The 25604-nt window shown below is 46.5% G+C and overlaps 1 long non-coding RNA gene across 1 annotated transcript in view; it reads left to right on the forward strand.

Moving 5' to 3' along the window:
- LOC146188628 (uncharacterized) overlaps positions 1–3345 on the forward strand; it is a 36410-nt gene extending 33065 nt beyond the window's left edge. The window contains exon 6 of the long non-coding RNA XR_014707248.1: positions 3111–3345. This is a non-coding gene — a long non-coding RNA (uncharacterized LOC146188628). The remainder of the gene's footprint in view (positions 1–3110) is intronic.
- The last annotated feature ends 22259 nt before the right edge of the window (positions 3346–25604 follow it).

The following is a 25604-nucleotide window of genomic DNA, read 5'->3' on the forward strand; positions in this document are numbered from 1 at the left end:
TAGGCACCTGCCAGTAGCCAGATCGTAAATCCAACGAGGAGAAAAACTCGGCGCCCTGCAAGCAGTCCAGTGCGTCATCGATGCGTGGCAGAGGATAGACGTCCTTGCGCGGGATCTTGTTGAGCCGCTGGTAGTCGACACAAAACCGGAAGGAGCCATCTTTCTTAGATACCAACACAACTGGAGAAGCCCAGGGACTGTGGGATGGCCGAATGACACCACGACGGAGCATGTCGTCCACATGATCAGCAATTACTTGGCGCTCCGAAGCCGACACGCGATAGGGGCGCTGGCGCAAAGGTGCGGTTTTACCGGTGTCGATGGTGTGCTCTACGACAGACGTGCGGCCAAAGTCAGTTTGAGGAAGGTCGAATGAAGAAGCGAAGTTCTGCAAGAGGGCGACAAGTTGATCACGTTGCGCAAGTGGAACATCAGCATCAATACCATGTTGGAAAACGCCGGAGGGCGTCGAAGCGGTCGCAACATCGCAAGAGCACAGACTAACGTCGAAGGAGGGGGTTGAGTCAGCAAGAGTTGTGATATGACCGGGATCAAGCTCTTCAAGACGTCCAATGCATTCGCCACGGAGCAGGACTGCTGGGCAAGAAAATGGGTTCGAGACGTAAAGTGCACTCTCGCCGTCTTGAATTTCGAGAACTGCGAACGGAAAAAGGAGGCAGGGATGACGGGAGGCGGCTTCGGAAGGTGTAAAAATCACACCCAAAGGAGTTACACACTCACAAGACAGTGGTACGAGGGCAGCAGAAAATGGAGGAATGTCGGTGTCATGGGCGACGAGAAGTTTTGCAGTGCGGGGAGGAGTATCACAGAAGGGGGCATCACATAGGGGGGCGAAGGCAATTTGCGCACGAGCACAGTCAATAACGGCCTGATGAGTCGATAGAAAATCGTATCCGAGGGGGATATCATGCGAGCAGTTCGGCAGAACAATAAACTCGATGGGGTACAAGACGTCTTGAATGAGCACACGGGCTGTGCAAGATGCGGAGGGGTGAATGTGTTGTGATGAGGCGGTGCGGAGCGAAAAGTCGGAAATCGGAGTGGTCACTTTGCGAATTCGACGGCAGAGCGCTTCACTGATGACGGAGACGGCTTACCGGTATCGATGAGAGCGAGAACTGTGGCGCCTTCTACAGAAACTTTGATAACATTAGCGGGACGACACGGAGGACTTGAGGAATTGGAAACAAGCGCAGTTCTTGCCCCCGGAACTGCGACTGTTAGTTTCCCTCAACGGTGCTGGTAGGACGTCGCAGCATTGGAGAAAGCGATCGGCGCCGAGGAGAATGTGATCGACGAGTGGCATAGGTTTGGCGATCTTGTGAGACAAATTGAGAACCGGGCGGAATCATTTGCGAGCGTGAGTCGGTATCGTACGGGTAAAGTCGAATGTCAGGCTGTGAAGGTTGGAGGCGCTGGCGACAAAGGCGTGCAACATGGCCCGGCCGACCGCAGGCATAGCAAATCGGAAGGTTGTCCATAGTACGCCAAGGTTTCATAGGATGTGGGCGGAACCTTGAAGGTGGGGCTTGGAACGAAGGCCCAGCATGCGGCGGTGAACGGTAGGCAGGGACCTGCACATAGGAGCCAGACGTGGGCGAAGTTGGTGGCCTAGCCGTTACTTGGGCATACGTGAGAGGTGCCGTCACAGGCGGCAGCACGGGGTTGAACGGCAAGACATCAGCGACGTGTTCTTGCACGACACGACGTATAGTAGGGGCCAAAGATGGAGCCAGTTCAGGAACTAGGCGGCCCGAGTCTTGAAAATGGGGAAGGAGTGAGAGTTGACGTGCGACTTCTTCACGAATAAAATCTTTGGTCTCTTGATTCAGCAGGCTCCCTTCAGAAGTTGGCGAACCACCCAGGGCTAATGCGGATACGCCTTCGTCGCACGCACTGGAGCGGCGCCTAGAAGCGCGCCGCTTGCGGAGCTCGTCGTGGCTCTGGCAAAGCTTCACGATTTCACTAACGCTGGTGGGATCTTTCGCTACAAGCATGTGGAAGGCGTCCTCAGTAATGCCCTCGGGGATGTAGTGGATTTTGTTCGCTTCAGGCATGGCCGGGTCGACTCGTTTGCAGAGATCAACGATGTCTTCTATGTAGCTGGTAAAGGTCTCATCAGCGCGCTGAACACGATCGTGTAAACGTTGTTCGGCAAGAAGCTTACGCACTGCCGGGCGGCCTAACACTTCCGCGAAATTCTTTTTAAATTCCAACCAAGAAGACAGGTCAGCCTCATGGTTGCGAAACCAGAGGTTCGCCACGTCCGTCAGATAGAATATGACGTTACTGAGCTTGTAAGTAATCCCACTTGTTGTAGCTGCTTACTCTTTCATACGATGACAGCCAGTCGTCGACATTTTGATCGGCCGTGCCACTGAAGAGGCAAGGGTCACGCTGGCGCACGACGCCACAACGCATGATCGTGGGTGGAACGGCCGGCAGCGTCGAAGTGGACTCGTCTTGCATGGCGGTCGTAGAGGGCCGTGTGCGGCTTCGCAGTTCCAGTTTTGCTGGGATTGTTTCCGGCACCTCCGCCAATTGTAATAGGGCGTTTATTGACGCTCAGATGGAGAGCTGTGAGGAGAGGACCTTGCAACGGCGAGCCCAGCGTACTTTTTCTTTGTCTTCGTCGCACAACGCACTGGTGCATGTCGATGGCTGAAGTGCTGACTATCACAGTACACCATGAACAACTTGCATAAAAACAGATTTATAATAAAGCGTTGCCGAGAGGAATTGACCTTTTTAAAAACCTCCAACTGCTTCGCTGGCCTAACATTTATTCTCTACACATTATGCAGAATTATTTTAGTGCTTTTCCCTGCTTCTTGCATGAAGTGAGAAAACGTTTCGCTCCCTGTCAATGTTTCTTTGAATCGGACTCCACCTAATCACTTGGTAATAATAAGCGCATAGAGTAAGCAGAAGTTGAGGACAGCCTGGGTAACTTAAGTATCGTCATCACATCTGATGTAGCAATTTTATTTGTCTGAAACGGAAATGTGGCTTGAATATCAGGCTTAACTAATGAACGTATGTGTACAACAAAGCACAGCAGTGTGCAAAAAAAGACATTTTCCTCACAGGTGCCGTACTTCAAACGACCCATTCTGCGCTGTCTCGCAAGCTGACAGTAGCCGGCCTTACCCGGACTGCTGTGGCTCTATTGTCTGCTCAAGAAGAAGACGGTGACAATGGTAGCTGAAAAGGAATTTCCATGTGTAAATTAAAATAAAGCAGAATGTAAATAATGGATTCTAAAACAAGAGAACGTGAAAGTAAAGCTTCTTGATTAATAAACACCAGCATTTCCTTCAAGAAAAGCAAGAAAAATAGTCAATCATGTTTTATACTTTACTTCGCTGCCTGTTCGAAAAGGCAGCCAACGTACCAATACACGTTCGAATACGTGTCATAGATTCTGTTATCATTGCTCTGAATAGGGCCATGCAAAATGCCTTCCTTCGTACTGCAGCTATGTCCGGCATAGAGGACACAAGAGCGCTTTCTGTCAAACGTCAGTAGCCGGATTGCGACATTCGTTTTCCAGCTTGTCCAAAGAAGAAGGGGAAAAAGAAATTGAGGAATAAATCTTGAAACGTGGGTATATCACCTTTGCTTTCGCTGTTGAGACGAAACTGTTTCCTGAATCCCTAGCACGTCAGAGGTTTTTTCAGCAGAGCATGCACAAAAAGCTCATCACCCTTTAGTAAAACATTTGGAGCATGGAGAGCAGCGTCATCATTTACACTTCTCGATAGATTGTCTATACACATGATGTGCCCCGCCGGGGTGGCGCAGTGGTTAAGGCGCTCAACTACTGTTCCCAAGGACGCGGGACCGAATTCTGGCCTCGGCGGCCGCTTTTCGATGGAGGCGAAAAGCAAGGCGCCCGTGTGCTGTGCGATGTCAGTGCACGTTAAAGAACCCCAGGTGGTCTAAATTTCCGGAGTCCTCCACTCCGGCGTCTCTCATAGCCTGAGTCGCTTTGGGACGTTAAACAGCACAAAACCAACTATACACACGATGTGCACCTAGTAAGAAATTAGCTAACATTCTGCGCCAGCCTTATATTAAACGTGACCACGACACTACATAACACAGTGGTTCTCATGAACTAAGCAAACTCTTTTCTGAATTTTGCAACGCTGCCATGATTCGAACATAATCTCCTATGGTACATTAGAATGGCTGAGAAATCACTAATAAGTCCTCGGAAGGTAACATTTATCCACCTTCATCACTGGAAATAGGAGGCACGGTTCTTGCCACAAAATCACTTCTTTCCCCGCTTCTATGGATTGTGCGCACATCATCCTCCTTTTAACTCCGCCCTTTGTTCCCTAGTTAGGCGCTCAATCTCACAAAGTGGCTCAACACACGCAAAGAGGTCGTTGCCCTAATCGTTAAACTTGCACGCACACACCCTGAATTTTATTTCCGCACAGCACTAATTCTTAATTTAGCGTTGCGTACAATGAAGCCTAAATTACAGTGAATATGACTGTCTTCCGGCGTAGCATAGGCTGAGTGGAACTCACAGCTACAACGATTTACACACAGAAAATAGTGATGCTGCATACTTCAACTGAGATTTTCGTTTACAGCGTTATTGAGAGCTAACCTTTGAGCTTAAAATAATTAATTAATTTCACTCAACGCACGTTAAATTATAAAATCCGCCAAATTTGAGCTCATTCGGTGCAGTAGATATTTAAAAATGAATTTTTATTACTAATATCGAACGCGGCTTTCTTGTTTGGCAACCACTGATCGCTTACGTCGCAACGAGATATTATCCCCATGTCGTGTGCTACTCGCTGTGTCGGCTGAAGTCTTGCATGCAAGCCGTCGACCGTGGTCATCGATAGTTTTTTTTTTTTTTTTCAGTAACTATTTTATTATCATGCTCCTTTTTTGAAAAGCCTTCACACTATTATGCGAGCTTAGTTATCCTAGTACTTATTGTGAGCTTTGTCTATAGATGGTCGCGGAGGTTGAAATTTATGGGCTCATGCTGTATTATTTGAGCATACCATGAGTTGCATGTTATTCTTGCTTCATTACAGCTTCTTAAGCAACAAAAGCGTTCCGGCATATAAAAAGGGACGTGTCCAACGTTTCCTGCCGCCGTGTGCGCGGCGAAAGGAGTGATGGGTTAGCGTTGTGTTGCTGATTGCTAAGATATTGCCGGTCAATCTTTTGGTTCAAAAACTGAGAGGAAACCCCGAACAAGCATACGCTGATGCGATATCATACCTTGCGACATGAGAGAAGTAGACAGAAATATTGGACGAAGCGATACCTCGTGACTTGCTCTACTATGCACGTGTTAGTCAAACTTACATAGTTTCAGCTGGTAAAGCATTTTCGCAAACCTATGTTTAGTCTGAGCTTGGCCAGCGCACGAAAGCATGAGCCACCACCGCTGCTTCCGTACTGTCATCGCGAAACCGAACACGACTCGAATGCGCTTTCCTGCCGTGCCGAACAAGAGCCTCTCATCCACCGGCATCTGCGACTCTCCATACCTGCAGCGGCGCGTGCGATACGACCGACTACCGAGCCTCACCTTGCGTTATTCTAGTGGTTCTACAGAGCGTCAACATACACCATTTAGTGTTGTGTATGTGAGCTCTAACCTCCCGCATGAATGCGCCGATTCGCGGATTACGACTGCACGGGCTCATGGCCCAGCTATGTGTTTGTTTACATAGCTTTGTAATGACTGGATGTATGCTCCTCGCTCACGTGGCAAAAAATGCGTGCTTAGCTACCAATACAAAAACTATCCACTTTTCGCACCATTTGCCCCTTTATTTGTTCAAAAAAAAATATACCTGCGCTGCAATAGGTGCTGTGGATGCTACGTCCCCTGCCTACTCTGGGTATCCACAAGCGGCGCCGACAGCTGCCGGCGCGCTCACACGACACACATCGATACTTCCCGCTGAACGTGCACATGCTTTGTGATGTCAATAGTCGTCGATTTGGGGTCACTACCCTATTGCAAAAACCAGTGCCACTGGGTGCCAGCGTCCCAGCGCCATACCTGATTATGGTCCCAGTATGACGCTGGAAACTGGGCGCACTGGGACGCGGCATACTGGGACGCTCCGCACTGTTCGTCCGGAGAAAAAAAAGCGTGGGATAAAAATTAAAAAGTAAAAAGTAACGAAACAAGTTAGGTACCTAAAAAACCCCTAGAAATAGTAAAAAAAAATCAGTGCACCAAGCGCGCCTCGAACTACGTCCCTAGGCACTTATCAATCACTAGATCAGCCCGCTAACCACTCGGCCACGCAACATTTGTGCATATGTCATGACCCGCATTTATAAGGCCGGGACTTCATGTTTCGCAGTCTACAGGCCATTGCTACCGCTCTAACAATTGCAACCTCTAGATCATTTTAGCTTGCTGTCTGCTCTCATGACTTGCAACTAATGTTCTGGATGCCTACGCGCGCTATTTTGTGCACTGGAATCATTTTAACATGTGGAGTTTGACATCGCTGGCAAATTTACCGACGCTGGCTCTTGGGTGGTGCTCTGCTACCGTGGGCGAAATTTTCGCTGAACACGGAGCTTTATTAGAAGCCTTCAAGGAAAAAAGTGCGACCGAGCTTCAATACCGGCAAGCGCCGCCGCGATGACTCTAATTGCGTGTAACTAAACCTTATTTGTATGTAAACATTGCGGGAAGCGTTGCGATGACCGAGGGCTCGGGTGCTTGATACGCAGAGTAAGAAGGAGCGCAAAAGCTTGAGAAACACGCCAAATATTATGTATTACAAGCACTGTATGTTGTTGCTTTTTCTCTCATGGGCCCATCGCTCGGTAAACTACTCTCTCCCTGGTTTTAGTTTTTCTTTCTGCTGTTTATACTGGGCCGTGGTACAGGCTACGCTCGCCTGCGATTGAGCCCGCATTGAACATTTTGACAGTAATCATTGTGTTAGAGTGCCCTTAAGATCAGCTGTGAAGTTGGTTATGCATGGTAGCCCACATTATTCAATTCCAGCTTTAGTAGTGCATTAATCGTCAGTCTGTCATGAGATCGAGGCGCGGCGATCGTTGTCGCTCTCGAAACGCTCGAAACGACCCATCGAAACATGGAAACTCTAGAAAAAAATACTGCCTTTGTTTTCTTACAAATGCGCAACGACTTCGCAGCAAAAAGCGTTGCTTGAACCACATTTTTCATATGCCCCCCGATGGTCGATTGAAAGTACGCTGCTGCCCTGTTGGCCCCTGAGGGATGCTACTCCGGCTGACGCCGCAGGGCGCACCGGCTATACTGGGGCACTGGGACCAGTGCGGCCCCAGCGCACATACAGCGCTTCTCCCAGTGCATCGCGGATGCCAGCGACACACCCAGCGTCAGAAGGCTAATCCCAGCGTTTTTCTCCCATCGCACCAGTGCAGCCAGTGTCTTCCCGTTACTGCTCCTGTGAATATCGCAGACCTCCAGCGTGCCCAGCAGATCCAGTGCAAAACCAGCGCGAAAATCTTACTGGTTTCGCACTGGAGACGCTGGTTTTTGCAATAGGGTACTGCCATAACTACACTCGATTGCCACATGCAACCACTAAACCTTTTGAATGCGTGCTCCGTAATCGCCAAAACTCAGGATCCGAACCCCACGTACTCGCGCTAGGCCTACTGATCGCGGATCGGGCCGGCAGTTCGGGGCCGACCAAGATTCCTCGCCAAGGCCATTGCTGATGAGAATGGGAAACATGCAAAGTGTAGCTGCTTGTTTTCCTTTTTCTAACATAGTTAAGCTACAGACAAGCGCATCTGTGTAACTCATCGAGCGTCAAGATCTCGCTCGGCCTCCGATCAAAACAGACCGGGCGACCATCCGTTGATCAGTTTCGCCGGCGTCGAAAGACCGAAAACCTCACACAACAGCCAAGGAACCTAACCGGTCATCCAGCCCAGTGACTGTGACCGTACACATTATGCTGAAGAAAACATGATTTATCCTATGTCGCTTTCGTGCGGTAACATCTTCATCAAGCACTTCTGCATCAGCGATGACGACTTGTCTATCATAAACAAAAAGGAAAGAGGTGTCCTTTGATTTTGGACCTTGCATTCTAGACGAAGTTCCACCGCGTCTTCTCTTCTGACGTCAAACGAGCGACACGAGCATTTCAAATTGGCTGTCGCTCTCGGTGGGAGGAGCTTCTCGATTCCGATTTCGATCGCGATTTTTTTGTAATATATGCCGCGCTCTAGGCACGGAAACTTTGCGAGTAAAATCCCATACCTGTATATTATTCACATAAGTATAAAACGGTAGTATGTCGACGGCCGTAACATCTACTTATGTCTGCGATTTTCTTTTTGTATCTGTAACGCAACCTGCAGTATAAAAGGTATGTATGTATGTATGTATGTATGTATGTATGTATGTATGTATGTATGTATGTATGTATGTATGTATGTATGTATGTATGTATGTATGTATGTATGTATGTATGTATGTATGTATGTATGTATGTATGTATGTATGTATGTATGTATGTATGTATGTATGTATGTATGTATGTATGTATGTATGTATGTATGTATGTATGTATGTATGTATGTATGTATGTGTGTGTGTGTGTGTGTATGTATTATGAGCACTGTGTGGCTCTTCATCTTCCACACGGCTGAACGTGCTGCTTCATCTTCATTCTGCTCCCTCTTGTAGATACCCATCGTCATCGCTGAGTGTGTTTGGCTGCAGTGTGCGACCAAGGCTTCAGGTCTGCAATAAAACCCGATCCCCCAAGTACGACCTTCGCGTTACCTTACACGTGGTGGAGGTGCGCCTTGATTCCCCCGCTGCTTCGTCACCTGCATCCACCTGAAGCTTCATTCTGGCCGCCGTGTGACCCCGACCACCATCGTCATGACTCAAGAGGGCCTCTCCGCTATTCCGGCCTCTACCAACTCGACTCCAGCTCCCCTTGCCACTTGGACTGTCAGTAGCCGTCAGCGCGACCCGCAGATGTTCGCCGGTCTCCGCGGCGACGACGCTGATGACTGGCTCGACAGCTGCGACCGGGTCAGTGCTTTCAACCGGGGGGACGATTCTCTTAAACTAATTAATGTGTCCTTTTATTTGACGGATGTGGCCGAAGCGTGGTTCCTAAATCATGAATCGACGATTCCGGACTGGGCTACCTTTAAACAAAGGTTACGCCAGACTTTCTGCGCTCCTACCGTTCGCACGGAGTCCGCCAAGAAGCTAGAAGCCCGACTTCAGCGGTCTAATAAGACCTATACCTCTTATATAGAAGAAGTTCTTGCACTTTGTTGGCGCATAAATGAGACCATGCCAGAGGCCGAGCGGGTTCGGCACGTCATTAAAGGTATTGGGCCACTCGCCTATAACGCCCTGGCCGTGCAGAACCCTACCACAATCGACGCCATCATATCGACTTGTCAACGCCTTGACGAACTGCAGTCAATACGCCTGCAGCCTGATCCCACTTCATTTGGTTTCACTGCCGACGCTGACCTCCGTGCGCCTATACGCGAATTAATTCGTGAAGAGCTCTCGGCTCAAGGCAATTTGTGCCGCCCTGCATCTGAACCACATCCTTCAAGTGCCGGCAAGCGTAGCATTGTCAAAGAAGAGCTGGCCTCAATGACCTATTCCCCCCCAACATCGGTCGCTCCTACCATCTGTCAGGTGTCAACGTACGCCCAGGTCACATCCTTGCCCCCTGTAGTTGGAGCGCCTACGCCACCGGCGCCTACCACTGCTCATGTCGCTGCATTGGCACCAACTACCGCGGCGCCGACATACTACCCGAACTGGCACCCAGCCCGCCCTGTTTGTTATTACTGCGGGTACCGCGGCCATATTTCCCGCTTCTGTCGTCGCAGGCTCCAGAATGAACGCCGCGGCTACGACTCATTTGAAGCAGACTACCCTCCTCGCTTTTCCGGCTCTAACCACCGTTAATTCCCTGATAATCCCCGACGTTCATCACCCCCGCCACAAAGCCCCGTTCAGCCTGCTGGTTACAGGCCCTCAAGACGCCGTTCTCCTTCGCCTTTTCGCCGCTCAACCTCTCCTCTCCGTCAAGCTTCTCTGACGACCCCCCGCCTATCGGAAAACTGACCACTGCAGTTTTAGGAGGGAAAACTGCACTCTTCGGCCATCCCAAAAATCCTCCGGAACGTCCCTGGAAAATCATTTTAGTGTGGATTGAAGGTTTATCTGTTGAGGCTTTGGTTGACACGGGCACCGCTGTTTCTGTGATACACACTAACTTGTGCTCCTGCTTGTGAAAAGTGAAAACGCCTTATGATGGACCTGAATGCCGTGGAGCTAATGGTGCAATAATTCGGCCTTTTGCTATGTGTACTGTGCGAGTTTTTGTTGATGGTGTCCGCCACCTCGTACAATTTGCCGTGATGTCACCGTGCGCTCACCCAATTATTTTAGGCTGGGATTTTCTGTCTGCTGCATCAGCCAGCATTTCGTGTCACGACAGGGTCGTTTACATGAAAGAGAGCGATCCGTCTTCTGAACCTCCCGAGCCCCGTTATCGCCTGCTTGCCGCTACTAACTCAGTGTTGCCCCCTGGATGCGAAAAACTTGTCGCGCTTACTTTTACTGACATTGATAACGGAGATGTGCTAATCGTGCCTTCTGATCGCCATCTGACCCGCAGAATCGCGCTGCCACCAAGTCTTGTTCGGTTTGAGCATGGCACAGCGCTTGTCGCTGCTTCGAACACTTCCCCAGAGCCCATTGTGCTGACTAAAGGGACAAGTTTTCCTTGTGCCCTGGACATTCACCCGGTGTCCCTCACCACCCTTACCGCCCCCTCTTCCTCACCAGCAGCTTCTTCCGATGCTTCTCTCTGTGTTCTCTTTGGCACCATCAATTCTGACCTTCCTGCGACCCACCGCCAAGCTTTGCAGGAATTACATCGAAAACACCAAGCCTCCTTTGATGTCACTTCTCCGATTTTGGGCCGAACGTCTTCTGCACATCACCGCATTATTACAGAAGGTACTTCTACTGTTAGCCGCCGCCCTTACCGCGTGTTCTTATCAGAACATAAAATCATAGAAGATAATGTGAATGATATGCTCCGACGAGACATTATTCGGCCCTCAGCTAGCCCCTGGTCATCTCCGGTCGTCTTGGTTAAAAAAAAAGGATGGGTCCGTGCGTTTTTGCGTGGATTACGGCGCACCTAACAAAGTCACTCGCAAAGATGTTTAACCTATGCTACGAATTGACGACTCCCTCGACTGTCTTCAGGGCGCCCAATATTTCTCCACATTGGATTTGCGTTCCGCTTACTGGCAGATACCGATGCACGAAGCCGACAAAGAAAAACCGCATTCGCTACTCCCGATGGGCTTTACAAATTCAATGTCATGCCTTTTGGACTTTGTAATGCCCCCGATACGTTTGAGCGCATGATTGACACAGTTCTTAGAGGGTTTAAGTGGAGAAAATGCTTGTGCTACCTGGACTACATAGTTATTTTCTCTGTGACTTTTTTCTGATCATTTATGCCGCCTCGATCAAGTATTAACGTGCCTGGCATCCGCCGGTCTCCAGCTGAACACAAAAAAGTGTATTTCGCCAAGAAAGAAATCAAGATCCTGGCCACCTCGTCAGCCGCGATGGCATTCGAACCCTACCCTGACAAGCTTGCTGCAGTTTTGAACTTTGCACGCCCTCAGCGGACTAAGGAACTGCGCAGTTTATTTCGCCTGTCTTCATACTTTCGCCGTTTCATTCCAATTTCGCTACCATTGCTGCACCGCTCCACCGCCTCCTACCGACCGTACTACTTTCAATTGGTCTGAAGAATGCGAAAAAGCTTTCCAAACCCTAAAAAATGCTCTCACTTCGGACCCTGTTCTCGCTTACTTCGACGACACAGCTGCTACCATTCTCCCCACCGATGCCAGCAGCCTCGGTATTGGTGCCGTACTTCTGCAAGGTGATACCGCTTCTCGGAAAAAGTAATTGCGTTTGCCAGTCCAACTCTAACATCAGCGGAACGCGACTACACCATCCCTGAGAAAGAGTGCCTCACCGTCGTTTGGGCAGTTCAGAATTTTCGCCCCTACCTCTACGGCCGCCATTTCATGATCGTTACCGATCACCACGCTTTGTGCTGGTTATCAACCCTCAAAAATTTGACTGGACGCCTGGGCCGTTGGATTCTGCGTTTTCAAGAATACCACTTCGATGTCATATTCAAATCGGGTCGCAAACATCGAGATGTCGATGCTCTTTCCCGCTGCCAGCTCCCAGAACACCACCTAGTGCTTCTTCGCGCCTTCCTGCGTGCACCCTCGACGTCCCAATGTCGTCCAAAGATCCAAACATCCCCTGTGCTACTCCTGCCCCTGCTCCAGATCGCCACGCCATTATTTCACACCAGCGAGCAGATCCCTACTGTCTTTCTCTAATGAACCTTCTCACCGGTGCTTCTCACCCTCCTACCGCTAGAATGAGTAGGCAGCTCCAAAAGTTCAAACTTGACAACGACGTGCTCTCCCGTTATATTTATTGCTCTGAAGGCACCCATTGGGTCCCCGTTATTGCTAGAGCGCTTCGCACCTGTATCCTGGTGGCTTTCCACGATGATGCTACAGCCGGTCACATAGGCTTTCATAAAACTTACCACCGCGTGAAAACCCGTTTCTTCTGGCCAGGCCTCGCCTCAAGTGTGGCAATATACGTCGCCTCTTGTCTGCCATGTCAGCGCCGCAAACGGCCCACTTCTCCTCCTGCTGGCCTACCACAGCCGCTACCTTGCCCTGCTACGCCTTTTGCCGTTGTTGGCATAGACGTATACGGGCCACTTCCATTGTCCGCACTAGGTTTTGCTGGATCGTCACCGCCGTCGACCACCTAACACGCTACGCTGAGACCACTGCCCTGCCTAATGGCTCAGCACATGAGGTCGCGACCTTCTTTTTGGAATCGCTCGTACTGCGCCATGGGACCCCTCCAGTGCTTCTCAGCAATTGTGGTCGACATTTCTGTCGACGATTGTAGCCGAAGTTATTGAGGCCTCAACCACACATCACAAATTGACCTCCAGCTATTACCCGCAGACCAATGGGTTGACTGAGCGGTTCCACCGCACCCTTTCTGACATGTTGTCTATGTACGTCGGCCAGGACCACCGAAACTAGGACGTAATACTTCATTTTGTTACGTTCGCCTACAATACGGCTGTACATCGGACCACAGGTTACACCCCGTTTTTCCTCGTCTACCGCCGTTCTCCCGCTACTTTTCTTGACGCCTCTTTCCTTTCTACACATGCCAGTTCCTCATCCTCTCTTCCTGACCAAGTTCCTTTCCCGAGTGGCCAAATCTCGCCCGCTTGCTCGCGTCAACACGGAAGCTAGCCAGGAAGACCGCAGGTACCGCTATGATGCAACCCATCGCCAAGTTTCGTTCCGTCCCGGCGACAAGGTGTTATTTTCGACTCCATTACGCACTTTTGGCCTTTGTGACAAGTTACAGCCCCGTTACATTGGTCCTTACAGAGTTCTTGCAAAAACCTCCCCGGGTCAGCTATCGGGTCTCCCCTGTTTACCCTCCTCCGGACTGTTGTTACCATGGCACTGAAGTTGTCCACGTTTCACGTATGAAACCTTTTATTCGGCGCAATCCTGCGGACTAATTGCGGCCACGCTGGCCGTGCCAACTGCGCGGGCGAAATAGTGTGAGCACTGTGTGTCTCTTCATCTTACACACGGCTGAACGTGCTGCTTCATCTTCATCCTGCTCCTTCTTGTAGATACCCATCGTCATCGCGGAGTGTGTTTGGCTGCAGTGTGCGACCAAGGCTTCAGGTCTGCAATAAAGCCTGATTTCCCAAGTCCGACCTTCGCGTTACCTTACAGTATGTATGTATGTATGTATGTATGTATGTATGTATGTATGTATGTATGTATGTATGTATGTATGTATGTATGTATGTATGTATGTATGTATGTATGTATGTATGTATGTATGTATGTATGTATGTATGTATGTATGTATGTATGTATGTATGTATGTATGTATGTATGTATGTATGTATGTATGTATGTATGTATGTATGTATGTATGTATGTATGTATGTATGTATGTATGTATGTATGTATGTATGTACGTACTACCGGCGTCAAATGAAACGCGAAACGAGGAACGCGTGGCGATAGGCCAACTGAGGCCGCCTGCCTGTCGTTATCAGAGAGAGCTGCGAGTTTCCGGTTCGCGATAGTTTGCTTCTATTTTCTTCGGCGTTCGTTTTCTTGTTTTGCCACTGGAGCGCCAGATGTGAGCAAGAGGAAGAATGGAGTACCAACAAAAATACGCAAGAACATGCCAAGCAAGAACACGCCGACTCGATCAAGCGCGGTCGAAGACTACGCCAGATGAACACCAGGTGGATTCCACATGTCCTGGTCATACCGCAGAATCTGGAGGTAACATGGCGCGTTCTGGACCGCAGAATCAACACACATCTCTAGTTTTCAAGCCTGCAGACAATGTTGCTTCAACCGACGAAAGACCGCGAAACGCAGGAAGTGCTTAAATTAAGCTCTTGAAGTTAATTGCCATTGGCTCCCTATTATGTGTGTTAAAATACCCCGGTCATTCTTGCCTTCCGTTCTACAATTTGTGCTCTGATGCATCCGTAACAAGAATGATAGATTGTGCATATATGTATGTATATAGTATGCATGCAAGTATCTATGTTTTGTTACACCATATTAAATATACAGTTTCAGTTGTGGGAGCCGAAAAAAATGTTTTGAAGACCCTAGCTTTATGAAAAAGAAAACGGATAACCTCCTCAAAGTAAGGAATTCAATGAATATGGAAGGTGAAAACAGAGTGTTTTTTGTTATGCATTACTTATAAACATAAAGCCTATGGATATTCTTACAACTTGGCTGCTATCGTGCTCGGCCTGTCAGCCTACGTAATTACTGCTGGACCATAAACAGTAATAAAAACACTTACACCCTTGTACATGCTATACATATAGATGGTTATAACTATTCAGCGTGCACGCACTAAAAAAATTCCGCGATTGCATTTTCAGCGAGAACGGAGCACAGTGTGCTCGGCCGTGCGCCGAAGTAGCAGACGCACAGCGAAGCCAGAATGTATCTCGTGCAGGCTGCAGCCTTCCCTTGAGGCTGTCAATAATGAGGCTATGAGTATGGCAACCTTGCCCTTCGTCTTATACCCACAACGATGCTCGAAAAGTACGCTCAACGTAACACATCAGAGAACTCATCGACCAATGTGATGCCAGTAGGGCTCGAAAAGTGTTTACTTTTTGTTCTACTAATAGAAAGCTCCTTTGGCATTGAGCGCACGCTAAGCTTACAAAAAGGCATAACCTCTGGAACTGTCACATCACCAACCGGGCATTTAGATAATATCTCCTTTTCTAGCTGATCTGTTCCTGGATAGCATCACCAAATCACAGACTGTGCGCCACCTAACACGCGCTCTACTTCCTTAGTGGTCACTCCGTCTACACCACAGTCTTACTCGGTAGTGAAACTTAAGCAAGATTCAAATAACGGACTATTTACTTTCATGCTCTTTATCGGTAGCGCGACTACCTTTTGGCAGCCAGTGATCACACCTCTCATTTTGGCGCTTCACTGGACCTGTGGAATTTGCGACACTCGTAAACCTGCCAGCCACAACTTTCGTGCTTAGTCAGAGGCGGGCGTGCAATAGAACCACGAACGCCGATAAAAACAATCACAACAGGCTACCGCTACACGGGCAACCTTCGCGACTATCTGCGAACAACTAGTCTTCGCCGCAGTTTCTAAATGTATCAAACATTCCTTTCTCATTTACCGCTGTGACAAATCACATAGTTCTGGAATAAAATATGATAAATCGGTACGCTTGTGTTCAAAAAAGATCATAAGGCCGTGCATGTAGTTATAATCAGAACGATAATGAGCTAAAAGCGTCACCGGCCACCAGGAATGACATTCTCATCCTTTTTTTTCGGAAAGCAAGAAAAATGACTACAGCGACATATTTACACCTGCACAGGCCGGTTCCATGCTTTTGTTTCTTGAAATGCAATATGGCAATGTTGATCTTAAGCAGCCAGTGAAGCACGCGCGACCAGCAAATTTAAGTGCGTTTTTGTTCGGGGCTTTCTAAGGCTTTTTAAGACCACAATATACACATGGGCTGTGGAGCCACAAAATAATCATAATGAAATATTTTAGATCTTATCTTCCTTCCTTGCCTCATCGTGAGCCTAGATTAGTTAAGAGAGAGGAAAGGCCGAGGCCACCAATACAGAGGATGATAAGAGCGGAAGATGAAAGAAGGCGGTTTAAAATCAGAAGTTTGTAATCTATTTAGCCCGATGCTCCGCTCATTCACTGCATAGATTACTTGATTGATCAACCTTACTACAATACAATTCTATAAAACACTTAATATCCTCATTTCAGTACACGGCGTGAAGGAGATAATGGCTCCCGTTTGCTCAATTAATAAATGATGGCAAAACCAGAGAGTGCAGGCAGCGTAAAACGACTCTTTACATGTTCTTCCGTGTTCCTAGTAGCTTAATAATTAAAAAAAATTAGCAACCGTGATTTGACAAACAATAACTACAGCCAGGAAAGCAGCTTGGGCAAGTTGGATATCTGTTTGCAAAAAGGCAGCACGTATCAACGGGACAACACAGAAGCGCTTATGTCTTCTACCGCTGCTGTGCACTGTTTATTACAAAATTAAATACAGCAGTAAACGTCTACGTTACCTGTGATTCATTGATTTGCTCACAGTTGGCCGCGGTCATACCATAAAAACTGCGGGTTTTTATCACAGAAGCAAGATGCCACCCTCAAACTGATACTAACGGTAACTACAAGAACGAAGCTGCAGTGACAATTATGTACATGTTCACGAAATAAATTGACGCTCTAATGAAGCGCCAATGGAAAAGTGAAGTGCGAAGCCCAAAGGACTCACGAAAAGGTTTTGAACCTATTCCAGCACCAGCTGCAAAGGTTTTCGTACTGGATAAAGCAGCGCTTCAATACATTGTGTAGTAACACTAAATGCCTTAGATATATTTCATGTTAAGTAGAAGCTTCACTGACGTTTCATTTTCGAGCCTGCGAAATGCAGTATTTAAAGGCGATTTTTCGATTTTATGAGAGAATAACTAACATGCTCACCAAAGCCGCCAAACTATACTAGCTACCGGTCTATTGCCCTCACGAGTGGCCTTGCTAAATCTTTCGAAAATGTTTTGAACATTAGGCTAACTTTTATTTTAGAATCACGTAAACATTCACACATTCATCAATGTGCTTTTGAAAAAGCAGACTCAACGACAGACCATCTTCTTAGACTCGAAAATCCTGTCCGAGAAGCATTTACGCATACAACACTGCCTTGCTGCCTTGTTCGAGATGCTAAAGGCATATGACAACCTGGAGATGTGGCATTCTACGTGGCCTTGCAGATCTAGGCATTCGAGGCCGGATGTTAACCTTTTTAAATGATTTCCTATCAAACCGTTCATTTAAAGTATGCTCGGGCTCAACCCTTTCGAGGAGCTTTATTCAGGAGAACGGAGTTTCCCAACAGTGTATTTTAAGTACTATAGGTTGTTTGTTGTAAAACTTAATTCAATAACCAGAGAAATCCCGACATCCATTTTGTACTCGCTTTAAGTTGATAATCTGCAGGTTGGATGTACGTCCTCTAACATAACCACGTTTGAGCAGCAAGTACAGCTAATCGTAAAAAGACTAACCACATGGGCAGATAAAATTGGGTTCTAATTCTCTCCACAGAAATCAGTGGCTGTTCTGTTCACCCTCAGGCGAGACTTGCATACTGCCCCAACTTTACTCTTAAAGACAACCATACTACCATTAAGATATGAACATAAATTTCTGGGCATTACGTAGTATAAAAAGTTGACATTTCTACCTCACATTACCGCCCATAAAAAGAATGCATCTCAGTCATTAAACATACTGAAAGTATTGTCAAATAACACTAGGGATCAAACAGAACATGCCTTCTGCATATTTGTCGATCTCTAATACGCTCTACCCTAGATTAGGAAAGCATTGTGTATGGTTCAATGAGACAATAGTATCTTAAACGCTTGGATCCTGTGCACAACATTGGATTGCGCCGCTCAATTGGCGCGTATAGGGCATCTCCAATAGAAAGCCTTTATATTGAAACAAATGAACAGCCCCTTAAAAACAGAACAATGCTTACACGTGTATATGTACAGAAAATAAGATCCTTACCGAAACACCTATGTCATCTGTTAGTCACAAGCTTCCCATCTAGAACCCTCTCTGACAACAAGCCCTCAGCAATCAAACCACTAATCCTCCGTTTTAAACAGGCATGCCAGGAAATAAACATAATGGATTCACTTCCTAATACTGCCCCGAAATAAGCTCACTATCACCCTGGTAGCCTTTTCCCTCTGTGTGCGACTTCACATTAACCCACTTTCATAAGAAACAAACACTGCATGAACACATAGAACAAGAGTTCTTGACACAAAAGAAAAATACAAAGATTATACAGAATTCTATACAGATAGTTCTAAGACAGCACATTACACTGGAAGCGCTGCAGTACAAGGTAAATGGGAGAAAGCACTATAGGGTTGCCTGAGTGTTCGTCGGTTTTCACAGCTGAGTGTCATGCATTTTTGTAGCTGTAGAAGAAATACACCAGAAAAGTATTGGTAACAGCATAATTTATACGAATTCTCTGAGCGTAATTACAGCACTTCATCGCAGAAATGCTACAAAACTGTTAATCGGAGGCATAATACATAATGTAGCTGCAGAAACACAAGGGTAATTAATTACGTTTTTCTGGTCACCATGCCATGTTGGAATCCGCGGCTACGAGAGAGCTGGCACGTGAGCCGCAGCAGCCTCTAAAGATGAAATACAACTCAACATGCGACATATAGATGCTATGAAGCTCATAAAGATAAAACTGAGATCAAAATGAAAGATGTCATAGAACAATATATTAAACAATATATTACACTTTGTTAAACCATCGTTGAAGAATGGGCAACATGCATGCCCCAAAAACATTTTGTTGAAGTCATTTTATGTCGGCTTTGCATCGGGCACACGCACCTAACTCATGGCTTCATTCTTAAAAAGGAAGACAAACCTTTATTTGAAGAGTGCGGAAGTGAATTAACAATAAATCGCGTTCTACTCTCATGCACCAAAACTATAGAAATTAGACAAATATTTTGCACCATTTTACAATGAAGAGATCTTTTTTCATTCGAGACTGCATTTGGGAGAAGACAGAATTGTTGAACTTTCTGACATTTTTGGGTTCCTAAAAGAAGCAACTGACGTTAACAAGATGTAACAATTTAAAAATGAGTTAGTCACATCCTAAACATAAAGACAAAATACGTCGTTCTTGATGCGTGATAGCCCTAGTCGCTTATGCGCCAAAAACCCCAATACACCAACAAACCAACTTTTCTCGTTCCTGCAAGCTGAAATTTGTAACACTAAGCTGTTACGTGTCTTTACCCTCGTTTAGTGCTTTTCTTTCATTCGTTTATCGGTCAATATCCTTGATACAGAAATAATTATTAGTTTTGAAATAACGTGACTTTTCTCCCGAACATAGTGTTCCTGGCAACTTGCTTTCTATGCTTTTCAGTAATATAGGCCTAGTTTAGGCGGCTTGGAAACAAGTAAAATATAGTCCGCACAGGCAATCTGTCAGTGCTATGGCAGTGGCTGAGAACGTAAAATGGACCAGTTCCTAAAAGAGCATTGGCTAAACAGGTAACCAACACCTTAATAGCAGACTGACCGACGAGCTCTTGTTTTTGTGGTCCGATGCTACCAAGTTTTCCTGATCATCATCAACGAGGGCTACCACGACCCCATTTTCGGCTCTGGTTTTCTGACTGATCAGTTGGCTTACCTCTTCTGCTGCGCAAAACCCTGACTTGAGACGTACGGTGCATATATCTAGGGTCTGCTGGGTGTGTTTGGGACAGGGGACTATCACAGGTTTAGAAACACAAAGTAAAAAAATTAACACTATTTTGATTTAATGATATGTTTATTGTATATACCAGCAGTAAATAGGCGGGGAGGTTTACTCTGGTTGGCAGGGGAGCAAACCCAAAAGTTTACACTCCGACAATACAAACATTGGACGCACTGCACTCTATTTGCACGCCGTTTCCTTCTTAACGTCATAAGTATGAAACGGTTCTTCGCAATAATTACTGAATACTGCTTCGCAATCGGTAGAAAGCTTATCAGCAACGCTCTTCCTGAAGAAGTATATACAGTTGCATAATTCTAAAAAAAATTAAAAATATTGTGACACATATGCCATGCACCGCTGAACGTTGAAGAAGACAACAATCAGCAACAGTGATACAGAAGAAGACAAGGGATCGCAACGTTGATGCTAGAAGGTTGACGCTGCTGTGCTTCTGTGTTTTGTGTGCTGTGTCGTCCTGTACTAACCTTTGTGGACTAACCTTGCCACGTATCAATATAAAACACATACGCCATATACTTAAGGTAGAAATAATTAGAACTGCAGACACGTGCAAAAGTTATGTGCTACACAGTCTTCAGTAGTACCAATATATATATATATATATATATATATATATATATATATATATATATATATATTACTGTTCTTTGTGTCAAAATGCAGTAATACTTTGGTAAAAGCAATGCACGACAAATATATCCCAAAGCGTTAATTTTTTTTCTTCAAGAAAGGTTCCTTGCTCAGGCGCAATTCTTAATACCAGTTATCATGAACGAGTTCCTAGAGTGGAGGTGCAAAAATTATAAAATGCCCAGTAATTTTGTTTTGTGCCATTATCGTTCTATTATATTCTTGGTTGTACAATACGAAAGCCCTCTCACTACATTTACAAATAAACTAAGTAGTTACTGAAATTTCAGTTTTATTACCAATTGCCTCGCAGAAATAGTTCTAAATAATTGTGCCATTACGCTATATGCATATAAAAACAGATGAATGACCTCGTTAAAGGCACTATTGAGCACTTTTGGTGCCCAGAGCAATTATGGCTTTTACGCTCACGCGATTTCTTTCAAACACGAACACATCCGCTTTATCTTTCATTAGCAACTATGTAATATTTTATACGTTACCTAAAGCAGGCTTTACAAAATGAATAGGAAAACGAATAATTATTATGCATAAATGATCTTCGATTCAATGCGTAAATTGTATTACTGCCTAACTACAGAGATTACAGATTCTGAAATAGGTAGTTTGCTACTAAAGTGAAATGGGGCAATCCTATTGCTATATAAGGAATCTCCATTTTATTCGCTACTTTGCATTTATAATTCGACACCAAGTACAGAGCAAAAGTAATTGGTGAGCACAATCACAAGTTTGTGTAGTCAGCATAGTCAATAGTATAGTATAGCATTTATAACGTACTGCAGAACATATTCTCATGAGTGGAGAAAAACACCCAACCGAGAATATTTCGACAAGTGTAAATAGCTGTATATATAACATCCTGATACAACAAAGATGGCGTAAACCAAGGGGATCTGTTTCTTCTTTCTTGCCACATTTTTATGGACGTCCAATGCAAAAACAACTGAAGTGATGGTCTTAGCGATGGTACAATGACCTGCCACGTTGTCAAGATTAATCCGAATCTGTTCACTAAGGCCCACTTCATAGTCTTAGCTGCCTTAAGAATAAAGCATCGCTTTCTATTCTAGGGCATATTAGCATACTATTGCCGATTGATAGAAATATCTGCTCATAGTTTCTACCTTCAGAACTTTTATTTTTTGCGTTGAAACATCTTATAGGATGCCTACCGTGACCACCAAGTTCCAATCAAATCACATTAATAACAAAACTCCAGCATCAGGAACAACTATCATCAATATACATTGTAACATTAGTAACACTATCAAAACCTTCGGGAGGTAAAAAAGCCGGAACATAAAAAGAACAAGCTATGTCATGTTTTCTTCTGCCGTAAATGATTTAATTTCACTTCTGACTGAAAGAATGAATTTTCCAGTAGTCTGAGGTCAGCTAAGAATGCCAACTCAGCCGTAGTATCTAATTTCAAGTTCAACCTTGCGGAATGAATTTCCACAAAACCTCGAGAGAGGTGTAGTTTATTGTGGAACACATTTTACCCATTCCATTGCTCATTAGCGTTAATAATTTTCTGTAATCTTCGGCGAGTAAAGCGCACATATACTTATAAACCTATATTAAAAAGGACGTGGACATTTACTGCTTGACAAGATAATGTACCAGCGAGGCGAGTTTAGATACAGCAACCGGTGGACGTCGAGAGAGATAGAGCAGCGGTCCAGCAGCCCAATCTCGCGCACTAGAAATAGGCATCATCGTTTCTTCGGATTCGTGCACGTGGTCAGCGCTAGTCTGCTCTACTACAATAACCCTGCGGCGGAGAAAGAGCCATCCTGGAGACTCAAGAGAAACGCATAATATTTGGGTTCTAATAAGCCTTCGAACAGTCGACCTGGACTGTCTCACGACTGCGATGACGCAGGTGCGACGAGGAGCCGAGTCAATCGTCAAGGCAATTCACACGCGAGGTCTGCTGCATGATGCGGTAGGACAGTTATACCGTGGGAATTTTTTTTTTTTGACAGGCAGGAGTGGAAGATGGGACATAAACCAAACAAGGGAGGCTTGTTTTCAAGAGGCAGCTCTAATGAAGCCTTCACTGTTGATTTGCTGTCGGCATTGTGTCTCATGTGGTCAGTTTTTGTGGCAAATGGCGGCATTCTTCGACGTAGTTAACAGCTTGGGAAAGTGGCGTTGATTCGGAAACGTCCAGGTGGCAGGGTAGAATCGCGTCCATGGTGCAGAGAGGTTCCCGTCAATAGAGAAGGAAGAAGCGGGAGAACCCCGCGACAGCATGAGTAGCGGTATTATAGGCGTAGGGGACGAAACGAATACTTTTATTTCAATCGATGACGGCATATTTACACAGCGAGTATATAAGACAGGGCAGGATTAAAACGCTCAATAAGCCGTTGTTCTTAGGCTGGCAAACCGAGGCTGTACGATGAATAACGCCGAAATATATAAGCACTGGCTTGATTACGTTAGAAAGAAAAATTCACCTGCGGTCACTCAGAAGTTGTTTGAGAGTCCCTTGTCAAGGAATGATGTGTCGAGGATGAACAGCGCAGCATTCCTTTCGGAGGCGGGTGTTAACGCAGACGTTTTCGAATTGCAAAGTGAGCTAGTCGATGACGACTATTATATAATGATGCCCCCAGCATTCATTGAAAGAGGAGCATAAATATTAACCCCAACGCGATCAAAAGGGCGAACAGGGTTCGAGAGAGGTTGCAGGTGAGGAGTAGTAGGGTGATGTAGTGCCTCTCGCCACTGCCGTACTGGTCAAGACTATATAGAGGCACAAAATCTGGGACATGTGTCGCCAAATACCGCAAGCTCAATCGCAGTTATGTTCACGATGAAACCCTTTATTTTGTGATGAGTGAAATACCACGAGATTTCCTTTGTCAACTACCCTCACGACGTCATCAGAAACATAAAATCCCGAAAACCTTGTCTAAATTGGGAACGCCCCGCCGGGGTGGCGCAGTGGTAAGACGCCCGACTACTGTGCCGGAGTTTCCGGGTTCGAACCCGACCTCGGCGGCTGCGTTTCGATGGAGGCGAAACAAAGTGGCGTCCGTGTGCTGTGCGTTGTCAGCGCACGTTAAAGATCCCCAGGTGGTCGAAATCACTCCGTAGCCCTCCACTACGCCTCCCCTTTCTCTCTTTCCACTTTCATTCCCACCTTCCTCCCCGCCGGAGTGGCGCAGTGGTTACGGCGCTCGACTACTGTTCCCAAGGACGCGGGATCGAATCCCGGCCTCGGCGGCAGCTTTTCGATGGCGGCGAAAAGCAAGGCGCCCGCGTGCTGTGCGATGTCAGTGCACGTTAAAGAACCCCAGGTGGTCGAAATTTCCGGAGTCCTCCACTACGGCGTCTCTCATAGCCTGAGTTGGTTTGGGACGTTAAACCCCACAAACCAACCAACCCTTCCCTTACGGCGCGGTTCAGGTGTCCACAGAGCAAGTGTGACAGATACTGCGCCTTTCCCTTCCTGTGAACCAACCAACAACAACAACTTGTCTAAATTGGGAACCGACCTTCCATCCCTCGGATCCCCAGCAGAGCGCTTGGAACGCTCGGGATTGTGAAACGCACATCATAATTGCCCGTCTCTACTTTGAGGGCACGTTGTAAGAGTAAATTACACCGTGTTTGAGGGTGATAGTAGAGGAATTGCGCCAATGACAGATAAACAGCCTTTCCTTTCGTGTAAACTAATTATAGAACGAAGGTGAAATTTGGTGCCTTCAATGGAACGCTGGTAGTGTTCGACGAGGGGCGCGCGATATATCTAGTGCAATAGCAGCACTCAGGCTTTCTCATCTCTCCACTGCAGATTCTTCTGAGCGCTCGGCATTTCTCAGTAGTCCAGCATGAGCTGCGCACTTGTGGTTGCCATAACAATTGTTGCATACATTTCAACGTAGGTGAGGAGAAATAACTGAGAGCAATTTTTGCCCCTCCGACAGACAGTTGCGACGATACAAAGGTAATTCCAAATTGTAAAGTGGTGAGTATGCCGTTGCAGATTTTGATACGCAGCATGGGGAGAGCTATATTGCAAGGCGATCAGAGATGGTATCCAAAGGTCCTTTCGCTGTTCCCAAAGCACGTCGGATATGTCAAGAGCAGACGTATCGAAGGAGGCGGCAGGTGGTCCAAGCGTCACACTCTCAAAAGCCAAACGAGAAAGGGTGAGAGCTTTGGAATTTGTATCAACCAGAGCGGCAAATGATATGAATCCCGTACTCCGGCAGGTTGAGTGCCCCCCCAAAAAAAACAGGCAGCCAGGCGGGTCCTTCAAAGATGATAGCCAATATAGAGCTTGTCATGACATTGCGCTCGACTACATTGAGCAAAGACTCGCACTCCCACCACTCGAAGGAACAACAACCTACGTGGAGACAGCTCCAGGATTGCGCGTTGCCTTTTTCAGCTTTTTTAGCCCTTATCCATCCCGGCCATTTAAACCACAAATGTTCTCCTTGTACTGCTCCATGAACCAATTTCGACCACGTTTAATATCCATGGCAAGAATTCCAACCGTCATCCCGATGAACCTCACGGACGTAGAGGGTTGGGGCATCACGGTCTCCAGCTCCGACCGGCCTCACAGAGGCGGCTGGTAGAGTGGGCTGCAAAGGTCGCTGCATGTCATGAACTGTTGGCCACCACACAGGATCAAAGCCAAGCCAACCGTAGGTTGTAATTCCCATTTTAGACTCATCAATACAGTTTTCACCTGCCTTCCTAGGGCTTGAAGGTCAGTCACAAAGTAAAACGGGCGACCATGTACGTACGGCCGACGTTTTTCAATCGTCGAAATGATGGCTACGCATTCTTTTTTGCTCACAGAATAATA

Source organism: Amblyomma maculatum, chromosome 5 (assembly GCF_055883805.1).
Source record: "Amblyomma maculatum isolate TAMU_Amacu chromosome 5, ASM5588380v1, whole genome shotgun sequence".
Classification (NCBI taxonomy): Eukaryota; Metazoa; Arthropoda; class Arachnida; order Ixodida; family Ixodidae; genus Amblyomma; species Amblyomma maculatum.